This window comes from Anomaloglossus baeobatrachus, chromosome 6 (assembly GCF_048569485.1).
Source record: "Anomaloglossus baeobatrachus isolate aAnoBae1 chromosome 6, aAnoBae1.hap1, whole genome shotgun sequence".
In the NCBI taxonomy this organism is placed as follows: domain Eukaryota; kingdom Metazoa; phylum Chordata; class Amphibia; order Anura; family Aromobatidae; genus Anomaloglossus; species Anomaloglossus baeobatrachus.
The window spans coordinates 200,656,817-200,681,471 of NC_134358.1; the positions used below are offsets into that span (position 1 = coordinate 200,656,817).

The 24,655-nt window shown below is 44.5% G+C and overlaps 1 protein-coding gene across 1 annotated transcript in view; it reads left to right on the top strand.

Moving 5' to 3' along the window:
- Window positions 1–24,655, top strand: part of ZNF407 (zinc finger protein 407) — a 678,079-nt gene that overhangs the window by 11,828 nt on the left and 641,596 nt on the right. The gene's annotated exons all lie outside the window — the stretch shown is intronic.

The following is a 24,655-nucleotide window of genomic DNA, read 5'->3' on the forward strand; positions in this document are numbered from 1 at the left end:
TCCTGACGTGAACATGACAGATTCATGTGTTTCTATGCAGCTTTCATGCTTAGGTCAGGAGAGCCACCGGACAGTCTAAGCATTATGATGTGATCCTCATCTGTGTTATACGGCCGTGTGACCCTGACCTATGGCTGGCTCTAACAAAGTATGTTTTACCTCCGGGTGCCATGACTACAATTGGCTCCCTATGATTTCATCGCAGTAGTGCTGAGGAGGGTGAGAGAGGGAACAACCTCCGCCTCACAAGCTTCTAAATGCTTTCGATTGCTATCGATCGCGGTGTCTAGAGTGTTAAACAGCCAGGGGCAGTGAGCGCACTGGCCCTGATTATTATTGCGTTGATAATGCGGGGAAGTGCTGACCGATTACAGTGATTAGAGAGTTGTGCCTGCTGTAATTAGTTCCCGCCTCTTTTCCTGTGCTGGTCAGCTGTCAGTGACTGCTGCCGGTATGGAGCTGTCACTGTGTATTTTCACACAGTTAAGGTTTAAATCCATGACGGACATATCACGTCCTGATGAAGGAACTGACACCTGTTTGTGACATGCTGTGTCCGTCATTGGTTGTTAAGGGGTTAAACGATTGTTGGCGGCAGCTCACCGCCTTGTGTAAATGGGATGTGCTGCCAACATGTTTTGGAACAGAAAGATGGCATTAGGGATAATTTTGCCAATATCTAGTTGAGTTGGCCGGTGTGGATAATGCATTTAATGACTTGTACATAAGGTGATCAATACTTGTTTATAGTAGTCAGACAGTGAAAATTGCCGTTTAAATTATAGAGAATCTGTCAGAAGGATTTCACTCCCCAAACTATTTATAAACATACTGATACGGTTGCTGCGAGCACTGGAGACTAAGTCCAGATTTCTTGCTACTGCACATGTGCGAGCACTGGAGACTAAGTCCAGATTTCTTGCTACTGCACATGTGCGAGCGCTGGAGACTAAGTCCAGATTTCTTGCTACTGCACATGTGCGAGCGCTGGAGACTAAGTCCAGATTTCTTGCTACTGCACATGTGCGAGCACTGGAGACTAAGTCCAGATTTCTTGCTACTGCACATGTGCGAGCGCTGGAGACTAAGTCCAGATTTCTTGCTACTGCACATGTGCGAGCGCTGGAGACTAAGTCCAGATTTCTTGCTACTGCACATGTGCGAGCGCCGGAGACTAAGTCCAATCTTGGAGCCATTGCACATGTGCGGGTGACATCATCGCTGACACGAGGTCACATGTCTCTGACACCTTCTATGCCGATTGGTCGCTGGTCATGTGCTTGTGACGTCTTGCTCGGTGATAGGCCAGCATGACGTCACTCCTGTCGTTCTGGCAGCAGATTGGCTCTGGTGTCCTCCATCTTGGATGAGGCACAGAGTCTATATAAGACCCTGACACACGCCGCATGGTGCTCAGTCCTCTTGGTTCATGCATATGAGTAGACGCTCTGTGCGTGTTCCTCTAGGCATTCCTCTGTCTATGCTAGGTGAGCGCTACCGGCAGGGTAGCGTTCTTATACCTTACAGCTTCGGCTGCTGTCCGTATCCTTACCTCTTAGGGGAGCGGACATAGGCAGGTGCCTGAGGCACATGGTCTGGCTGGGCCTTGTGATTCTACTCGTAGGTGGACGTTGCCGCTAGGGTAACGTTCCTTATACTGCGTCTGGCAGTTGTTCGTATCCTCGCACACTAGGGGAGCGAACAGAGGTAGGAGCTTTGTGCGGCTTACGCTGCTGTTCGTCTCTTTTGCACCACTAGAAGAGCGGACCTAGGCAGGTGCCATATCTAGTGGTTCGTGTCCTCGCACACTAGTGGAGCGAACGCAGGTAGGAGCTTTGTGCGGCTTACGCTGCTGTTCGTCTCTTTTGCACCACTAGAAGAGCGGACCTAGGTAGGTGCCATTTCGCACACATTGCCTTTGTCTCTGTGATTATTAACAGAGATCATTCCACACACCCTCCAAGTAAGGGAGGAATTGCTTTACTTACTTATTATATCCTTCTGTGAGTTAACAGAGGTATTGCACTCTGCCATAGTCTGCAGCAAAGTCTTTGCACGGTGGACCCTGACTGTCTGATACTCCTTTCAGTTATTATCAGACAGCCCCCCGTAACACATACACTGGAGATCAAAATAAAAAAAAAGAGAACAATGTATGCTCAGTTGCTATATTTTCCAGAAATAATGTAATCTAGATTGATCAACATTTGAAGGTTTTTTTGTAAGGGGTGCACCATGCCACTAGAACAGGGTTTTACTAAAATCCAACGTTTCAACATTAAACCTTTATTTTGCCCAAAATGTGATGATCATAATTAGAGAACAATGACTGTAGCACAGAGAGAGATTATAACTAAACTAGAAGGTGGCCCGATTCTACGCATCGGGTATTCTAGAATTTACGTATTGTGTAGTTCATGTATGATTTTTGTTATATATATATATATATATATATATATATATATATATATATATATATATATATATATATATATATATATATAGATGTTGTTGTGTGTAGTTACCAAGTGTTTGTGTAGGGGCTGTACATGTTCTGGGTGTTGTCTGGGTGTGGCGGGGGGTGAGAGCGGTGTTGTATGTGTGTTGCGTTGTTTGTGGAGCGCTATGTGTCTGTAGCGTTGTGTGTGTGTTGCACGGTTTGTGTGTGTGTGGTGTGTTTTGGGGGAGGTATGTTTTGTGCAATGTGTGTGTTGTGCGGTATGTGCGTATATTTGTGTGTGCAGCGTTGTCTGTGTGTGTGGGTGTCTGTGTAGGGCAGTTGTTTGTGGTTCCCAGTGTGTGTGTGGTGTGTTGTGCAGTGTGCGCGCGTGTGTGTGTGTGTGTTGGGGGGAGGTGTGCACTTCCCATCGTGCTCCATCCCCCATGCAGCGCACTCCCCATCGTGCTCCATCCCCCATGCAGCGCACTCCCCATCGTGCTCCATCCCCTATGCTGCGCACCCCCCATCGTGCTCCATCCGCCATGCTGCGCACTCCCAAACGTGCTCCATCCGCCATGCTGCGCACTCCCAAACGTGCTCCATCCGCCATGCTGCGCACTCCCAAACGTGCTCCATCCGCCATACTCCACACTCCCCATCGTGCTCCATCCCCCATGCAGTGCACTCCCCATCGTGCTCCATCCCCTATGCTGCGCACCCCCCATCGTGCTCCATCTCCCATGCTGCGCACTCCCAAACGTGGTCCATCCGCCATGCTGCGCACTCCCAAACGTGGTCCATCCGCCATGCTGCGCACTCCCAAACGTGCTCCATCCGCCATACTCCGCACTCCCCATCGTGCTGCATCCCCCATGCTGCGCACTCCCAAACGTGCTCCATCCGCCATGCTGCACACTCCCAAACGTGCTCCATCCGCCATGCTGCGCACTCCCAAACGTGGTCCATCCGCCATGCTGCGCACTCCCAAACGTGGTCCATCCGCCATGCTGCGCACTCCCAAACGTGGTCCATCCGCCATGCTGCGCACTCCCAAACGTGCTCCATCCGCCATGCTGCGCACTCCCAAACGTGCTCCATCCGCCATGCTGCGCACTCCCAAACGTGCTCCATCCGCCATGCTGCGCACTCCCAAACGTGCTCCATCCGCCATGCTGCGCACTCCCAAACGTGCTCCATGCGCCATGCTGCGCACTCCCAAACGTGCTCCATCCCCCATGCTGCGCACCCCCCATCGTGCTCCATCCCCCATGCTGCACCAGCATCAGCCTCTCTACCCGCAGCATCAGCCTCTCTGCCCGCAGCATCAGCCTCTCTGCCCGCAGCATCAGCCTCTCTGCCCGCAGCATCAGCCTCTCTCCTCCCAGCATCAGCCTCTCTCCTCCCAGCATCAGCCTCTCTCCTCCCAGCATCAGCCTCTCTCCTCCCAGCATCAGCCTCTCTCCTCCCAGCATCAGCCTCTCTCCTCCCAGCATCAGCCTCTCTCATCCCAGCATCAGCCTCTCTCATAGCCCAGCATCAGCCTCTCTCATCCCAGCATCAACCTCTCTCATCCCAGCATCAGCCTCTCTCATCCCAGCATCAGCCTCTCTGTCCCCAGCATCAGCCTCTCTGTCCCCAGCATCAGCCTCTCTGTCCCCAGCATCAGCCTCTCTGTCCCCAGCATCAGCCTCTCTCCTCCCAGCATCAGCCTCTCTCCTCCCAGCATCAGCCTCTCTCCCCCAGCATCAGCCTCTCTCCTCCCAGCATCAGCCTCTCTCCTCCCAGCATCAGCCTCTCTCCTCCCAGCATCAGCCTCTCTCCTCCCAGCATCAGCCTCTCTCATCCCAGCATCAGCCTCTCTCATCCCAGCATCAGCCTCTCCGTCCCCAGCATCAGCCTCTCCGTCCCCAGCATCAGCCTCTCCGTCCCCAGCATCAGCCTCTCCGTCCCCAGCATCAGCCTCTCCGTCCCCAGCATCAGCCTCTCTGTCCCCAGCATCAGCCTCTCTGTCCCCAGCATCAGCCTCTCTCATCCCAGCATCAGCCTCTCTCATCCCAGCATCAGCCTCTCTCATCCCAGCATCAGCCTCTCTCCTCCCAGCATCAGCCTCTCTCCTCCCAGCATCAGCCTCTCTCATCCCAGCATCAGCCTCTCTCATCCCAGCATCAGCCTCTCTCATCCCAGCATCAGCCTCTCTCATCCCAGCATCAGCCTCTCTCATCCCAGCATCAGCCTCTCTCATCCCAGTATCAGCCTCTCTCATCCCAGCATCAGCCTCTCTCATCCCAGCATCAGCCTCTCTCCTCCCAGCATCAGCCTCTCTGTCCCCAGCATCAGCCTCTCTGTCCCCAGCATCAGCCTCTCTGTCCCCAGCATCAGCCTCTCTGTCCCCAGCATCAGCCTCTCTGTCCCCAGCATCAGCCTTTTCTGTCCCCAGCTGATGCCTTTTCGGTCCCCAGCATCAGCCTCTCTCCTCCCAGCCTACTCCAGCCTCAGCCTCCCCCAGCATCAGCCTCTCTTCTCTCAGCCTCCCCATCCCAGCCTTCCCCAGTATCAGCCTCTCTCCTCCCAGCCTCCTCCAGCACGCCGTGCTCCTCTGCCGACACTCACAGATCCGATCGCATACACTCAGACACACCCACACACACCCGATCGCATACACTCACACACACCCGATCGCATACACTCACACACACCCGATCGCATACACTCACACACACCCGATCGCATACACTCACGCACACACACATTGACGATATTGCACATACGCGCTCATACTCACAACATCCGGAGATACCACATGCTTCTGGCCATGTGATCCTCCGGCAGGTCCTGGAAGCTCACAGCACAATATCGCCGCCGAGAAGCAAGCGATATCCCAGGATGTTGAGTATGTGGATGCGATGTGATGTGTGTGTGAGTGAGTGTGATCTGATGTCTGTGTGTGTGTGCGTATTTTTCGCCGCTGCAGAACCTTGATGCGCTGGTAACTATGCTACCATGGTTACCAGCGCATCTCGTCCCCCGCTCGCACGGGAGCCCACACCAGCATACGCCGGCCAGCCCCAGCAATGCGAGGGTATGTGTTGGCTGGGTTGGCGGCGTACGCTGATGTGGGCTCCCAGGGGTACAGTACTCACCTGGTAGTCGTAGCTCCGTGACCGTGTCGGTTCGGGGAATGCGGGGGGGGGCGGGGCCAGAGCTAGCGTGCATTGCGTGAGGGGGGCGGGGCGTGGCCAAGTTGCCAATGCCTGCAGGGTGCCGGGGCGAGAGGCCAATCTGTGGGGGGGCGGAGCCTGGGCGAGCGGCCGGCCAATCCGTGTGGGGGCGCAGCCTGGGCGAGCGGGCAATCCGTGCGGGGGGGCGGGGCCATGGTGAGACCAGCGGCCAATCAGCTTTGTGTCACCGTAAGGACACAATTTTGGAGCAAGACAGACAGACAGACAGACAGAATAAGGCAATTATATATATAGATTATCTAACGGTAACAACAGTCACCAATCAGTAGGAAGTGTAGAGGCCTTTGCTTTGAATGACTTTAGCACATCTGCAGCCACAGGACATCACTAGTCTCTCACACTGCTCTGGTGTGATTTTGGTCCACTCTTCTTCCAATCTGCCTCACAGTTCTTTGATTGTTGTTGGTCTCTTTGCCATAACTTTGTCATTTTGTCATAGAGTTTTTCTATTGGGTTTAGATCAGGACTCTGCACTGGCCATTTCATTATTTTAATGTTTTCTGTTTAAAGCCCTGCTTTACCTGTTTTGCTGTGTAGCAGGGGACATTGTCCTTCATGAAAATTGCTGGCTTATTGAGTGATGAACTCAAGTAAGGAACCATGTGTTGTTGAAGAAGGGTCTTATACACACTTGCACTCACTCTGCCATGTAGCTGTATGAGAGTTCCAACTGCTGCTGCAGAAAACATTCCCCAAACCATGTCACTTCCTCTACCACCTTTCACTGACTTCTTAACACATTTAGAGTTCAGTCTTTCCCCAGTTTGTCAATGAACATAATGTTTCCCATCAGATCCAAATAAATTAAACTTGGTTTCATCTAAATTGAACTGTGGACCTCTGTCCACACACCATGCTCCTCCCCAAAGATGAGTCTAGCCTTTTGCTTCTTTCTGCTATGAGAGGAGTGGGCTTTCAGTCCAAATGCTCTTAATCGTTGTGACACTGTATGACGAGACAAATCCTTAACCTGTTCAGTGCTGAACTTCTGACCCATTCCAGCTGCAGTGTTGAAACGATTACTCACAGAGAGTCTCTGTATTATCCCATGCGCTCTTGCTTTGTCTTTCGAGGGCGACCAGTGTTTTTGGGGGACTTGATAGAGTTTTGTAATGTAAAGATGCAATATTCTTGAAATCATAGACTTGGATAGACCAACGTCTTTTGCTATGGCTGATAGGGTCTATTGCCCTTTGGCCTTCCTCTGGACAACCTGCAGCCGGAGTGTTTAAGTCACTTTGGAACGGCACACCATTTTTGGAAAGTCAGTGCAAACTGGGAAGTTAGGCTGCTAGTTACATAGGGTTTGTCAGATAATAAAGGAATTGGGTGCCAGATTAACACCATTAACTTGCAGGTATCTGAAAGTGTTCTCTAATTTTGATCAGTCTTTTTCATTTATCTCATCTACATTTTTATTATGTGCTTTACAATAAATTACATTTTTGAAATAAGCTTAAAATACTGCTAGTTTAGTCATGTTAGGATATAATCACATAGGTTACACGATGACCGCAACATTTAGGAAATTGTGTGTTGTTCTCTAATTTTGATCTCCAGTGTATATATCACTTTTTCAAAAACAAGTCCAGCAATACCTGTACATGGTCAGACCGTTCTTCTGTTTTTGAGAAATCCGAGTTTGTATTCCTGTACAAATGAGGCTGAAGTGCTACTGTAGATCTAAAGTCTTTCACTCCAGTTCTATAACCTGCCAAGCGCTACCTCCTCGTGCTTGACTGACAGTCTCTATGCTATGCGACTTCAGGCAAAGCAGACTATAATCAAGCAGGTAGAGGCAGTGCTGGGCGAGGAGTAGAGCTGGAGTGACAGAGGCTTCATATCTACAGCCTTATGTGCACATCAATTCAAGTGCTGATCTCGCAGTAACGGAGGGACGGACTGACCATGTGAAGGAATTGCTGGACTTGTCTTTAAAGGGAACTTGTCACCAGGTTTTTCCCTTATGAGCTGCGGTCACCACCAGTGAGCCCTTATATACAGCATTCCAGAGTGCTGTTTTTAAGAGCCTAGGCCGCGCTGTATTACGTAAAAAACATCTTTATAATACTCACCTATGGGGCGGTCTGGTCCGATTTGTGTCGCTGCTCTTGGTCCAGCTCCTTCTCCATCTCGTGAGATTTCAGTCCTCTTGCCCAGCCCTGTGTGGATGACGGATCCTACGCCACTCACAGAGAGGCCTCCATTGCGGTCCTGCGTAGGCGCACTTTGATCCGCCCGGCTGAGGGCAGAGCAAAGTACTGTAATGCGCAGGCACAAGAAAAGGTCAAAGACCATCCGCACAGGCGCACTACCGTACTTTGATATTGCCTCAGCCGGGCAGACCAAAGTGCGCCTACGCAGGACCGCAATGGAAGCCTTTGTGTGAGTGACGTAGGACCCGTCATCCACACGGGCTGGGCAAGAGGACGGCAATCTCACAAGATGGAGGGAGGCGCCAGTCCTAGAGCAGCGACACGCATCAAACTGGACCGCCCCCAGGGGAGTATAGTAAAGGTATGTTTACGTTATACAGAGCAGCCTGGGCTCTTAAATACAGTATTCTGGAATGCTGTATATATGGACTTACTGGTTGTAGCTGCAGCTCTTAAGGCAAAAACCTGGTGACTGGTACCCTTTAAAAGAGACTACATGGAGATGTAAATAGTTTAGAGTGTGAAATCCTAATGACAAACTCCTTTTTTAGAGAATGCTATACAGATAACAGAGTTATTCTTGTCCATGGACTGTGTCTGGAATTTCAGCAGATAGAAATGTTTTGTTCTTTTTGCTGTACATGATTGAGGGCATTGATCTGTCAAGTCCTCATCTTCTCTTTTATTTACAGCAGTTTAGAGATGGGCTTAACACAAACATTGACATAGGATACTGGTGCTTGGAGATGAGTATGACTTGAATAGACTGTGAGGTCACTCTGCAGAGAAGGGGAAGAGGTGAGCTGTGACCATCAACTCTGGAAACTGATGCAGCCCTGTATAATCCGCCTCCATCCAGCTCTCCTGGAAAGTCATTTCTACAGAACAGGAAACTCAATGGCTATTGTGTAAATGTAATATTTTAGAGATTCTTTAGAAGTTGTATATGGTTGGTTCAGATGTCTGCATCCTTGTGTGATTGCTGAGTCATGACAGTGTGCCATGTGCACGCTGTCTCACTGTTTCCCTGTATTGTTGGTGATCTGACCACATGTACTCGATTCGGTCACATGCTAAAAAACGCTTTTGGCTTCTCTCAATTGAGGCGACCGCCTGCTCCCATCAGCAATATTGAGAAATTCGGACTTTTATCCCAAGCATTCACACCACCTTTAACCCTTTCACTGAAAAATTACACATTTGCCAAATAGAAAAAACTTAATTATAAAATTAAAAAAAAAAAAAAATATATATATATATATATATATATATATATATATATATATATATATTATGATGTTCATAAATTTTCTGCAAATGATCACCTGGAACATTGTGAAAATGTCTCTCAACACAATAAACTCATAGAAGGCATCAAGCAAATGTACTGCACTGCTTCTCCCTTGTTTTGCTCCGGTGGTTGGAGGGCATTTGTCTCTGCCTTTATTGCCCACTACTACATGAGTGTATGTGTGATGGTAGAACAAAAATATAATTAGGAATTTGCATTAAACTTCAAGGTTGTGTCCTGCAAAATTTATTCTTTTTCGCTCCTTTCCTAAAGTGGACCACCTTGATTTGTTCTGCCTTTGTTTTTATCCTAGACATATTTAATCAAATACTACATAGTGATTTGTATGCGGATAATGTGTAACTCCACTCATCATTTTCTTCTTATACTTCAGTTGTTCACAATTTATCTCTGTCTTTCTCCATATCCTGGATGAGATCCAACTGCTTAAGGCTTAATATTGGAAAATCTGAAATATTTTACTCTAATCTCCCGGTTTCATCAATTGTCATGTTCCCAACCTGTTGTCACTGCTGTTACATCTGTCAATGGCATATATTTCTTTTGTGTTTCACAAGAGTCCGATCCTTCTGTTTATTTGATGTATCTGTATGTGTGTTTTGGATGCAAAAAAACAAATCCTCACACCACTCCATAGCCTGACAATTGCAATCGTGACGGCTCTCAGAATATGGCGACACAAACACAGCTGAGTGGACCCGTCAATGGGTTCAGCCGGATTTTAGATGAAGTTCAGATCGGGACCCGGACTTGACCTGAGCCCCAATTGGGCAGTTCGGCTCTCAGACCACATGCAGCCAGCTATAAACAGACCACTCCTGGGAGAGGAAGGGCGGGTTTTATATATATATATATATATATATATATATATATATATATTATTTTTTATTATTTTGTTTCTTTTGTTTGCACACACTACATGTGATCACGCTGTTTTTGCCCCAGTGTGAGGCATTCAAGCTCTGCAAACGTCTCTCACTGGGCTGAGCACCGAGCGTACCTGAGCACGGCGATGCTCACACAAGTGTTTTGCATACGTAAAGCACCTGAACGCCAAACTCGAACACTGTTTTTTTTTTTGTGTTCGGTACGAAAACCGAACTTTACTCTTTGAGTGCGCTCAGCTCTAGATACAAGTAAAAAAAATGTATTTTTTTTTTCCAAATTTCTGAATTTTTTTTTCACCACTTCGGCCCCCTTCACACGTCAGTGATTGTGGTACGTATTGTGAACGTTGCTTACCGCAACCCGGGGGTTTTACTTGCTTGCAATGGTGCAGGGTAGCTTAGGCATACACAGGCAACACAGTCTCTCTCAAAAATGCAGCAGTTTATTAGTAACCAACATAAACTGCCCTTCCAAAACACAATGAAGCCTCTCCTGGCTTAAAGGAAAATATAACTTCCACATACTGTGGGCTTCCAGTCCAATTAAGTGTCCATAGTGGATTCTCCACACTCTGGCTCCAGCCAGCGAACACAAGTCACTGTGGTTGCAACCTGCAGCCTCCAGCCCTCTCCAGCCAGGCTGCAGTATTTTCCCCAGTCCTCACCTGGACTGATTTCCAGGAGTCTCTCTTCAGTCTTCACACAGACTGAGCTCTCCAGCACACATCCTCCATGTGCAGCACTCTCAGGCTTCCCCCTGTTTCTAAAACTAACAGTCTCTTAAACCCAACCAGATACACCCACAGGTGGAGGTATGTGATTCTCCAGCTCTGTCCATCACACTGGTCACAGTTTAAAGGGAACCTAACCCTTAATTACAACCCAAGTTCTGTGGAACTACAAGTCCCACTGTCACACCTTCAGTTCAATATCACAGGGGGATCCTTCTCCACTGCGACCATCCACAACATTGGTGGTCGCTACCTCACAGTATGTGCTTTTTTTTTATACGTACTAGAATCACTGACATACGCAGACACATCATAATCAATGGGTCTGCTCACACATCAGTGATTTTTCACTGAACATGTCTCTGTGCAGCGTACACATGTGTCCGTGATTCTGCACAGAGACAAGTCCGTTTTTTTCTGGCATCACTGATGACCCACGGGCCACACTATGGTGTGATCCGTGAAACACGTACCAGAAAAACACTGACATATCAAATAATAAACATTTTCAACTCACCTTTCCAGCGACGCGCTGTGCAGCCTCCGCTCTCTGCAGCTCCTGTCCGGCTCATGAATATTTATGAAAGCAGGAACAGCCGACCTCTGAAGTAGCTGCAGAGAACGGTGGGAGGACGCTGCAGAGCCGAGGAGTTCAGCACCATGGGCAGCAGGAGCAAAGGCAGGTGAGTAATGTCCATATGCAATCACGGATCATGGATTGCACATGAACAACCCATGTGTGCCATGAATCACGGAACACGGCGGGACATGTGCATGTTTTACACATCAGTGAAGAACGTCAGAGTTTTTCACTGACGTGTGAAGGGGGCCTTAAACAAAACAGAAACTATGCATGTTTGGTATTGTGACCTAGAGAACCATATTGCCAAGTCTTTTGTACCATAAACTGAATGCTGTAAATAAAAAAAAACAAAAAGCAAAAAAACAATTGCCTCTTATTGCTATGTCAACAAAAAAATGAAAACGTTACGGCTCTTGGAATAAAGGCAGTGGAGAACGAAAGCGCAAAATTGCTTTAAGGGGTTAATGTTACATATTTTCACTGCACAAAAAAATGCAGCGTCTTATAGTTTCAGCAAAGGGGATGGGATTTCTAGAAATCTAATGTCCACCATGCTTTTTTATGCTGTGTAAACTGAATGCGGTGCTTTTTGAAATTTGCAACTTGTCAATTTATCTTGCGAGTACGCAGCGTTTTATGTGCAGATATTCACCATGGAATTTCATACGGAAAATCCTTATGTAAAAAATGCATGCAGTGCATGTAATCTGCACAGGACTGTTTCAATAAATTTTTGTCAAAGCCAAATATCAGGAAGTTTCAATAACAAAACAACTTTATTAAAAACAGTACATAACAAAAAGGAACAAAAACGGTAGTGAAAAAAAACAAACAAAACGCATGTAAAAAAACTTAATGAAAAAATTCAGCTACTATGTGCTTTCATGTGGCTCTTCCTGAATCCGGAGCGTCGGACAAGTGGTGTACACCTCTGTGTGTGCTTCGCCACAAATCCTACTCCAGTCTCTGCTGGAGTAAAATTTGTGGTGTAGATGATGCTGACGATTATGAATTTGACTAGCGGCAGTCGCCACACTCCCGTCCTGCCTCCGCTCGTGCACTTTGACTGAGCTGGGCAAAATTGGTGTGAGAATACCAAATTTTAGCGCAGCCCAAGATGTGAAAAAAAGTTTTGTGACTTCAATGCTTTTTATGCCAGAGTAATGGTGTAAAATCTTTGATGAATCGGGCCCTTACTGTATTATTAGTAGTAAAAAAAAAAAGTAGTGTCAGTTCACCAGACTTTGCAGAATATTATTAGGGTGTGATGTGCAGAAACTCTGAACCGGCCTTCAGGTAATAGTAGATCAATAATAGGAGGAAAAATCCAGCATCTGCAAAAACGGGCAATAAATTAAAATTTCGCCTTTTATTTTTATTATTAAAAAGAATCAAATCCACTAAAACGTGGCCAAGGAGGTAGACAGACACCTACGCGTCTAGTGTGAGGATTTGTGGATCCTCTGCCATTCTTCCTTGCAGATCCTCTCCAGTTTCGTCAAGGTTGGATGGTGAACGTTGGTGGACAGCTATTTTAAGGTCTCTCTCTGGAGATGCTCAGTTGGGTTTAGGTCAGGGGTCTGGCTGGGCCAGTCAAGAATGGTCACAGAGTTGTTCTGAAGCCACTCCTTTGTTATTTTAGCTGTGTGCTTAGGGTCATTGTCTTGTTGGAAAGTAAACCTTCGGCCAAGTCTGAGGTCAAGAGCGCTCTGGAAGAGGTTTTCTTCCAGGATATCTCTGTACTTGGCAGCATTCATCTTTCCTTAAATTGCAACCAGTTGTCCTGTCCTTGCAGCTGGAAAACACCCCCATAGCATGATGCTACCACCATCATGTTTCACTGTTGGGATTGTATCGGGCAGGTACTGAGCAGTGCCTGGTTTTCTCCACACATACTGCTTAGAATTATCACCAGAAAGTTCTATCTTTGTCTCATCAGACCAGAGAATCTTATTTCTCATAGTCTGGGAGTCCTTCATGTGTTTTTTGCAAACTCTATACGGGCTTTAATATACCTAGCACTGAGGAGAGGCTTCCATCGAGCCACTCTGCCATAAAGGCTGGACTGGTGGAGGGCTGCAGTGATAGCTGACTTTATAGAACTTTCTCCCATCTCCCTACTGCATCTCTGGAGCTCAGCCACAGTGATCTTGGGGTTCTTCTTTACCTCTCTCACCAAGGCTCTTCTCCCATGATTGCCCTGTTTGGCTGGATGGCCAGGTCTAGGAAGAGTTCTGGTGGTCCCAAACTTCTTCCATTTAAGGATTACGGAGGCCATTGTGCTTTTAGGAACCTTGAGTCCTGCAGAAATTCTTTTGTGACCTTGGCCAGATCTGTGCCTTGCCATAATTCTGTCTCTGAGCTCCTTGGGCAGTTCCTTTGACCTCATGATTCTCATTTGGTCTCACATGCACTGTGAGGTCTTATATAGACAGGTGTGCGCCTTTCCAAATCAAGTCCTATCAGTTTATGAAGGAGTAGAACCATCTCAAGGAGGATCACAAGGAAATGGACAGCATATAAATTAAATATGAGTGTCTGAGCAAAGGGGCTGAATACTTATGACTATGTGATATTTCAGTTTTTCTTGCTTAATACATTTTCAACAATTTCTACATTTCTGTTTTTTTCTGACAAGATGGGGTGCAGAGTGTACATTTATGAGAAAAAAATGAACTTTTTTGAATTTACCAAATAGCTGCAATGAAACAGAGTGAAAATTTAAAGGAGTCTGAATACTTTCCGTACCCACTGTACATAGGCATTAAATAACTTGAATGGAAATATATAGAATTTGACATTGTGGCCAACTGACCAGAAAAGGTTGATCTCCACTATATAGTCATAGGATAATAAACAAAATCAGGTTAAAGGAAACCTGTCACCTGATTAATGCAGCATTGATCAGAGCCTGGATGCGTAATCGCAGCCAAGTCTATTCTTCTCTGGAATGTTCCGGCGTTTCAGAGGAAATGCACTTTTTAAACATCCGGCTGATTTAGATAACAGGTTCCCCACCCTTTTGAGATTTTACTGAATACAGTTCTGTTTGGGTCAGTAGTACTGTGGGGATCTAGGTGCTATATTTGGGCTACATAACATTAATCTGGATACAATATACCCATCTAAGTGAGGCCTAACGATATATGCACATTTAACAAGGAATCAGTCATCGGGTTTTTGCTATGCCATCGGAGGGCAGTGTAATCTAGGGGCAGAGAACCCGATTTCAGCAATGTATTACTTACTGGACTGCTATAGTTTTGAAAGATTCCCTGTTTCCTTGTCTGTAGATGTAGCAGTACCATGAATGCTGAGCTATCTATAACTACGCCCACACCTCTGATTGGTTCGTTTCTGTATACACTGTATGTTGGTCAGCAAGCTGCCAATCAGTGGTTGGTGCGGGATTACACAGATTAAGTGGACTAGCCTGCACATGAAAGCTAGTCCTGTAGTGATAATCTCCTACTGGTAACACACTCTTTGTATTTAAACTACAGAAAGCTGCTAAGCAAATGACACATACTGCAGTCAGACTCTCTGCCCTACATTAGGCCTCCTTCACACGTCCATGTTTCCGGTACGTGTGATGTCTGTTTCTGCATGTAGCGGAGACTCGAACAAATGTAGACCCATTAAATTCAATTGTTTTGCGCACACGTCTGTGTGTAAGGCCTCCAACACACATCCGTTAAAAAACATGCACGTGCCGCGAGACACGTATTTTCCCTGCATGTTGCGTGTGGTATGTACGTGTCTCCGGTACGTGCGGGCCACGTGTGTTCTCCGGAGAACCGGTAATTTGCATACTCACGTGGTCCGCGCTGCTGTCCAGGGTTCTGATCTTCGGCTCCAGCCCTGCCCACTCCCCGCTGACGCTGCTTCCGGCCGAGCAGAGGGGCGGAGATTAGCGCCCATGACAGCACGCCCACCTCTTTTACACGCTCATAACGAGCGGCGGACGGCAGGAACATTTTGCAGCGGAAGAATTTGCGGGGCTGGTGGAGGTGAGTATGTGGTTTTTTTATTTTTAAATTAATGACATGTGTTCTCTGGCGTGTGTCACACGGAACCGCATCCACACTACATCCGTGTGGTACGGGTGTGGGCCGTGTGACACCCGTGGACATGTCAGCGTGAGAAAATCACGGACGCACGTAAGTACGGAACAGACACACGTTCCATTCCAAAATACTTACGTGTGTCCAAACAATAATGAAAACATAGGTCCACGTGTCTCCGTGCCGCCGGTACGTGAAAAAACTGCCAAACACGTACCGGCGGTACGGATGTGTGTCTTAGGCCTAAGTGTGTCCGTATGCTCCACACGGCGACAAGTCTGTTTTCTGTTGGCAGCACAGGTATCACACAGACTGCACACTGATGTCATACCTGTAACATCAGTGTTACACGTATTGTCGAAAACACATCACTTAAAAAAAACCCCCAAAACTTAAAAACTTACCTGTCTCTGGCGCTGCTGTAACACTTGCCCCCAGGCCCGCTCATTATGCTGATGAATATTCACTGCACTGACCGCTGATCCGGAAGCAAGTGTGACAGCAGCGCCGGAGACAGGTAAGTATACAAGTTCATGCTGTCCATGTGCTACCCAGATGTCACACGAACAGCACGCGGAACACACACGGACATAGCATGGACGTGTGAATGGGACCTTATGCTGTTCTCAGATTAAATAGCAAAAACCTGCAGACTGATTGCCTTTAATGCCTGCAAAATATTACCAACAGTTGTAAAAAAAAAAAAAAAAAAATTGAAAAATGTTCTGATTGTAAAATGTCATTTAATGTTACTTTTCTATCTTTATACCATTCTCTTTTATACTGATTTCATGTTATCTAAATTACCTTTTTTACATTTTGCTTAAATTCTTGGTGTCTGTATAATATTTCACAGGAATATAATTGAAATAACGATATAGGTAAATTTTACAGTGTTTCACATCCCTCTCGCCACTAGATGTCACCATAATACCTTTCTTTCTTTCGGAATCTCCGCAGAGCTCAACTATATTATATCTTTTGGTCACTCAGTTGTAACGTCTAATTTCAGAGCGGACAGTGGTACTTAAAAAATCTCAAACTGCTTTATTATATTATTTTTTACAGCCTGTAAATACATTGCCAATGCAAATGCCACAAATGGCTTACTTTTAATATTAAATACATTTATTACTGGATGTGACGGGGAATAATGGTTTTTCAGGATTAAGTGAGTTTTTTGAGCTAATAACACAGCTATGCAAAATTTGGGTTTATGATTTTTTTTTTCAAATCCAATGACTGATTCCTATGTTTTTTATGACCTGATTTAATAAAACAAACAAAAAGAACCCCTATTATTTTGAATTAGTACATATGAATTTTGCACGTTACGAGCGTGCAATTATGTACAAGCGAAATGAGCAAGAGAAATCTTTATTGTAACCAAAAATGTACACAATATTCTATATAAAAATTTATTGAACATTCATTCGACAACTTTATTTGAAATTAATTCTTGTGCTTTTAGCTTTTCTCTTCAACACTCCTCTTGATACCTTTTCTTGTATAGCAGGCATGTGGATCTCCTCTGTGAAGCGCTCAGTACGGCTATGTGCCCACGGGACTATGTACGCACGGATTTTGCTGCAGAGAACCTGCGGATTTATCTGGATTTTCTAGATAAATCCGCAGTTTTTAGTAAGTACAGACACTTCACATGTTATCCTATGGGACATGGGGAGTGTCTGTGTCCATGCTGCAGAATGTGCGGCTGCGGAATATGCTGCGGATGTCCTGCAGCCGCACGTAACTGCATGTCAATTATTCCTGCGGAAATATCTGTGGATGTCCCGCCTCTCCACTATGGAGATAGAGGCCGGGACTTCCGCAGGTAAGTCGCACAAATATCCACAGGTTTACCGCAGATATTTCGCTGGAATCCGGCAGCAATGGATAGCTGCGAATTTCGGGGATCAGCTGCGGGAAACCTGTGGAGGAACCTGCGGATATAGCTGCGGGTATATAGTCCTGTGGGCACATAGCCTAATAGTTTCCCATCATGTTCACGTTACGTCTACCTTGGTATCATCGTTCCTTCACCTGATTGATATCTTGATGAAATCTTTCTCCTTGCTCTTCGCTAACAGCACCAAGGCTTTCAGGAAGGTAGTCCAAATGGCAATGTAAAAAATGTAACTTTAAATTCATCAGACAACCCAAGGCTTGGAAACTTTTAACATGTTCTCCGCTATGGACTAAAATTTTTGATCGTTTTTGTTACCTAGACATTTCTTCACAACTTCTTTAAAACCATCCCAAGGCCTGTTCTCAACAGCTTTCATTTTTGTTTTGAACACATCGTCCTCCGTGATTTTCCAAATAACCGGACCCACAAAAATGTCTTCCTTCAATTTTGCTTTTACATTCCCTGAAACTTGGTACACAGGTACCGAAGTGTCTCTCCTTCTTTCGGTAGACCTTTCACAAACTGCTTCATTAGTCCAAGCTTAATGTGGAGTGGTGGCAGGAGAACTATAGTGAGATCAACTACACTTTCCGCAACTATGTTCTTGAGTCCAGGTTGCAAAGATGATCTCATTGGCCAACTTTTTTGGGTCCAGTGATGAGTCCTATCATGGCTATCTCATTCACACAAATGCAAGGAAACTTCATATATTCTCCTTTTTGCCCAAGGCACAAAGAGCGAGCTTTCAGATCACCACATATTGATCATCCTTAATGCTCATAGTTAAGATTCTTGACAATAAAGTGTAAATACGCATAGCTTTCCTTCAAATGCACAAAATGCCCTAGAGACACTGAAGCATAAGCCTATGGAGTCAGTGTTTGTGAAAAAAAAACTATGTAATGGAATTTTTTTCTTTATTTTTTACTGAGCTCAGCTATTGAAAGTGTGTAAAAATCACCTCTTACTGTTGACCAACATCTAGGGCACTGAGCCTTCCCACACACATTCAACTTGGCCAATCAAGAATCTTGTGTCTAACTAGTAGAAATTACAACCTTTCATTTCTTTTGTTTTTGTCTCAATATGGTACATGCTTCTGACTACAGACACACAGATCTCAGATTTCCTGTATTGTTCCAGTGTAATTTAGGTTTTCTATCTAGTGATGGGCGCACCTGACCTGTAAAGTTTGGGGTCCTTGCACGAGCCCGAACATGGACTTCTCAGTGAATTCTGAGTTACTGTCTGAGTTCGGCCACCCGGATAATGATAGAAATAAAAATTAAGAAAATTAGGAATAAAGCAGAAACGTTATACTTACCGACCTTCCCTGCGACTGTAACACTACTTCCAGGTCTCTCATACATATTCACTAATTCTCCCTCCCACCGTCAGTCTCAGCATCTGTGATTGGTTGCAATCAGAAAAAAGACTGACTGGAACACCTATATGTGTGAATTAGGTGCTAGCTTAAAAATGCATGACGATAATACAGTAAAGATAAGATAAGATAATAATGCAGTCAGACTGCACCCTCACCCTGTGATTGGTTGGAATCACACACGCTGTCTGCGTCCATTTTTAGTAGTGTAAAAAGAAATAAAAACGGCTTAGGGTCCCCATATATTGTGATACCTAGCGCAGAAAAAGCAGACGGCTACAGGCTGCAGCCCCCAGCAGTGTGCTTATTTTACCTCTGTATCAAAGAAAAGGGACCCTATGCGGCTTTTTTTTTAATTATTTAAATAAATGATTTAAAAAAAAAAAAAAATGGCCTGAGAATACCAGCCCCCAGACATGATAAAGCAGACAGCTGGGGGCTGGTATTCTCAGGCTGGGGAAGTCCATGGTTATTGGGCCCCCCCAGTCTAAAAATAGCAGCCACCCAGAGTTGACGCATCCATTGAATGCAACAATTCCGGCGCATTACCCAGCTCATACTGATTGCCCTGGTGTGGTGGTAATCAGGGTAATATAAGGGCGTTGATGACAACTCACAGCTGCCACAAAGCCATAGATTAGTAATGAGTAGGGGTCTATGAGATTTCCACCAATACTCATCTTGTAAGTGAAAAGAAATAAACACAAATACAGAAAAATACTTTATTTGAAATAAAATAAAAAACCCCTCTTTCTCCAAAACACCACTGCAGCACCGATGTTATCCACACGAGAACCCATGACGATCCCAGCTCTGCTATAAGTCGCGCGGGGCCATTAGAAAATATGATCGCCCTCTGCGGCTTCAGGCAGACACTGACTGGGCTGCAACTGTGAGCAGTGACATCACTGAGTTTACCCGCAGTCACAGCTGGAGGTTCCCATGATACCCCACCTGTGACTGCATGAAAACTCACCTCAGGTTAACTCATTGAACTCAGTGACTCCACCTCAGGGGAAGTCATTGAGTTCAATGAGACCTGCATCTCCTACCAGAAAACTGTCTGGGGGGGGGTTTCTCAAGAGATGCAGATTTGGTGTTGAAATTTCTACAACAAATTCCTGCACCAATACTGCATTTCCTGACAAAATAAAACATCAAAACGCCTTTTGTTTCAGTGCGGTTTTCTGCCAGGAGATTCAAATCTGTTGCAGACATTTCTGCACCAAATCTGCATCTCTTGGCAGAAAACCACACCTAAACTGCGTTTTTTCACCAGTTGATGCAGATTTGGTACTGAAATTTATATAACAAATCTGCATCTTCTGGCAAAAATCTGCATCAAAATACATTTCTGTTTTGTTGCGTTTTTTTGCCGGAAGATGCAGATTTGGTGCAGGAATTTGGTGTATAAATTTATGCACCAAATATGCTTCGTGCAAAAAATTGCATTAACACCGCATACCGTTTTGATGCGTTTTTTTTTTTTCCCTGTTTTTCTTTGCCAGAAGATGCAGTATTGGTGCAAGAATTTGATGTATAACTTCCAGTAGCAAATCTATATGTCTTGGCAAAAGCCCTGCGGTTTTCTGTCAGGAGATGCAGGTATCGTTGAACTCAATGAGTTCACCTGAGGTGAGGTCACTGAGATGATGAGTTGAGTGAGTTCACCTGAGGTGCATTTACCTGCGGTCACTGCTAACAGCTGCAACTCAGTCAGTATTTGCCTGGAGCCACAACAAGCGGTCATGCGGCAACTTCAGTATGTAGCAGAGCAGAGCCAGAATTGACATGCAACCTCGTGTGAATTATGTCGGACCTGCAGTGATGTTTTAAGGTTAATAAATTGGGGAAAGAGGGTGTTTTTTTTTGTTTTTTTTTTTTTTATATTTCCCTTCAATTAAAGGATTTCTTTTCTGTTTGTGTTTCTTTCTTTTCACTTACAGGATTAGTAATGGGGGGCATATAGACCCCTACCCATTACAAATCTAGGGCTGTGAGCTGTCATTAACCCCTTATATTACCCCGATTGCCACCTCACCAGGGCAATCGGGAAGAGCCGGGTAAAAGCCCTGGAAATGTTGCATCAAATGGATGCGACAGTTTTGGGTAGCAGCAGGCTGCTATTTTTAGGCTGGTGGGGCCACGGGCCTCCCCAGCCTGAGAATATCAGCTGTCGGCTTCATAGTTACGTAGTTATGCAATTACATGGGTTGAAAAAAGACCTAGGTCCATCTAGTTTAACTTTCCTCTACAAATTATACATTTTGTTATTAAGTCATTTATAACTCACAATGTTGTTTATCATGGCTGGGTATCAAAATTGGGGGGACCGCACACCGTTTTTTGAAATTATTTAAATAATTGAAATAAATAAAGCCACCTCTAAATAAATAAAGTACCTCTTTTTTTGATACAGAGCCAAGATAAGCACACTGCTGGGGGCTGCAGCCTGCAGCCATCTGTTTGATCTGCACTGGGTATCACATTATATTGGGACCCTACGCCATTTTTTATTTTTTTATTTTTTTTATTTTAAACCACTATAGGGACACAGACAGTGTGCGTGATTCCAGCCAGTCAAAGATGCTGTCACACAGGGTGGGCGCGCGGTCTGACTGCAACCAATCACAGGCACCGGGACTAACGGTTTGCAGGGGAAGCAGTGAATATGTATGAGAGTTAATGAGCTGACCTGGAAGCAGTGTTAGGCTATGTGCCCATGGGACTATGTGCCCATGGGACTGTGTACCCGCGGATTTTGCCTCGGAAAACCTGCGGATTTATCTGGATTTTCTAGCCTATGTGCCCACAGGACTTTGTACCTGTGGATATATCCGCAGGTACGTCCACAGTTTTACCGCAGCTGCTTCCCGGAAACCGCAGCTATTCATAGCTGCGGCAGTACAGCGAAAGAGCTGCGGTAAACCTGCAGACATTCATGTAGTCCCAGCCTCTATCTCCATAGTGGAGAGACGGGATTTCTGCAGGTATTTCCGCATGAATAATTGACATGCGCTTACATGTGGCTGCGGGACATCCGCAGCATGTTCTGCAGTCGCACATTCCACAGCATGGACACAGCACTCCCCATGTACCATAGGATAACAGGGGGAGTGTCTGTACTAGCTAAAACCTGCAGTTTTATCTAGAAAATCCAAATAAAGCCACAGGTTTTCTGCGGCAAAATCCGCGGGTACAGAGTCCGGTGGGCACATAGCCTTACAGCTGAACAAGAGACTCAGTAACTATGACTCCCATGCTTTTCATCCCCCCCCTAGCCCTTTCTACCACCATTTTACAACACAATGTTCAGGTCCCCTTAGACTTATATGGGGTTCAGCGTCTGGATGATGTTTAGGTTGTGTTTAAAAAAAAAGTCCGGCCGAATCCGAACATCTGCGGGTTCGCCTATCACTATTTCTAACAAATTATTTGTATGGCATAACCAGCCAATAAGTGCTATCTGATGTATTGTCAGATCACACAGATAATGGAGAAGATGGAGGAATTAAGTTCACCATCTTCTTCACACCTGTGATCAGACTCTCGCATGCAAGAGAATCGGATCACAGTAAATGACACTTGGCTCAAACTCTGGTCAGTGTTTGAGCCGAGTGTCCTTACCATAATTGATCTGATTCTCTCACACGAGAGAATATACGCCCAAGTGAGAGAACCTTAAAGATAAAAGCAAATCAATGAATGAGTTTTCAACGTCACATTAGATAGAACTAACTTGGTAGATGCAGCTTGTAAGAATCATATAGATCTATTAAGAATAATAGAGAAAAACAAAAGAAAATTGTAAACTTTTTTTATCAGTATATTTACATTAAAAGTCAATCAACTTTTCTAATGTACTTTAAAGGAGTTGTCCACAATCCCTTCTGAATCTGATTGTTTGCCCAATTAAAAAGTGTGTATACTCCTCTTCGATGCCAGTTCTGTTCCAGTGGTGTCAGCGCTTGCTCTCCCAAGGTTCACGTGATGTTGTTACTTCTCTCAAGCCGTGCGCCCAATCAGCGTTGGTTTCCCTGTCCCCACCATCAGACTTGTCAAACATCAAAAAGTGAGCGGCCAGCCGCAGCTCTGCCTTCCTGTTTAATTCATCAGAAGGTGGGCACTAAAAATAATTTGTTTTATATGTAAAAATATTAATATTTGGCATCAGATACATAATAGTCCGACCTCTCAAAATATTAAATTAACTCATACTGTAAGGCTATGTTCACACTTTGCATTTTTGCTGCATTTTTTTCTCTCCAGTCAAAACCTGCTCTCTTGGCAGTATAAAGCTGCTTCCAAAAAACAATTTCTGGAATTTGATTTCTGGATTCTCATACCTTTTGCTGTTCCTGTAAAAAGCAGTTTTTAATTTGCATAAAACTCGTAAAAAAGTGCTGCAAAACACCTGTAAATATAACCTTAGAATCAAAAGGACATTTTTTAGGGGTTTTTTTTAGTCACTTTGCCACCCTAAAAATATTCAGTGAAAGCATCTTATGTACCCCAAAATGATATTAATAAGAATATCAACTCACCACACAATTAGGAAGCCCTTATATAAAAATTTAATGTTTAAAAAAAAAAAAAAAAAAGGAAGCCCTTATACAACTTAATTGGCTGAAAAATAAAAAAATGTTCAGGATATGGCAACACAAACCAAATGAACCTATTTTTTTTCCTGTTGTTTTTTTTTTTTTTTACAAATCTCTGATTGTTTTTTTTTGTTACCATTTAAATAAAATAATAAAATAAATGTTTGATATCACTATAATTATACTAACCTTCACTAAGAAGGCCATGAATAGAAATCCCAAAAATTGATTGCAGAATTTTGTTTTATATTTTTGCAATTTCACTGTACTTTGAATTTTTTTTTCCTGCTTCTAGTAAAATGTATGATAAAATAAATTGTGATATTCGTTTTGTAAAATATAAGCCTCATACAGACGTCACTGGAAAAATATAAACGTTATGGCTCTCAGAAAAAGAGAAGGAGAAAGTCGAAACGTAAAAAATCCTATAAATCACCTGGTCGGGAAGGAGCAAAATGAGAAATCAGCTTTATTTCTGATTATTTTGAGAACATTTTGTTTTGTGTTCGAATTAGCGATGGGCGAATAGTAACTCTTCGTGTTCGGATTATTCATAACGAATCCCAAAGTACTATTCCAGTATTTGTCACAAATAACAAACCTAATGCAAGTCCATGAGGAAAAAGCGCATCTTTCTTGCTGTGATGAATACTGGAATAGTACTCTGTATTCGGTAATCCTTATTTGAACACGAATAGTTACTTTTTGTCCATCACTAGTTATAACCAACATCATTTAAACTTAAATCATCTGATAGGGACCCTAAAATATTGATCAAAACTTGCAGTGATGTGATTTATATCAAAATTTATAGCAAGTGGCTTAGTAAGTTACACACCGCTGGAATCAGAGTCTCTGTCCCTACATTCTGCTGCTTTTAGATGAGGAACAAAAACCTGGTGACAGATTCCCTTTATCCTTTTTGGCGACTTTTTAGAGCAAAAATTTGCAAAAATTGTGGGGATAGACAAAATAAGACACTAAAGCAGTGATGATTCTACCCCTTGATTACTCTGACACTGTAAAAAAATGTAGTTATGTGACATTTTTTCTTTCCTGTCAATGTCTTAATATTTGGGGGTGGGGGGTGGAATAGTTTAATGATACTTATTAGCTAATTATTGATGTGAACACGTTTATTGACACCAGTGTGTTCTTTTCAGTAAACTGCTGTTCATTGTACGTGTACATTATTGATCTCCGCAGTGTAATCTTGTTTAATATCCTGAAATGACAGGCTTTCCAATATGTTTCCCACAGAGAAAATAAATTCTTCTTTGATTTTTTAATGTTTGTATATGTCACCATGCAAAGTAAAAAATTCAGATCCTGCTTTTAAAGGAACCTGT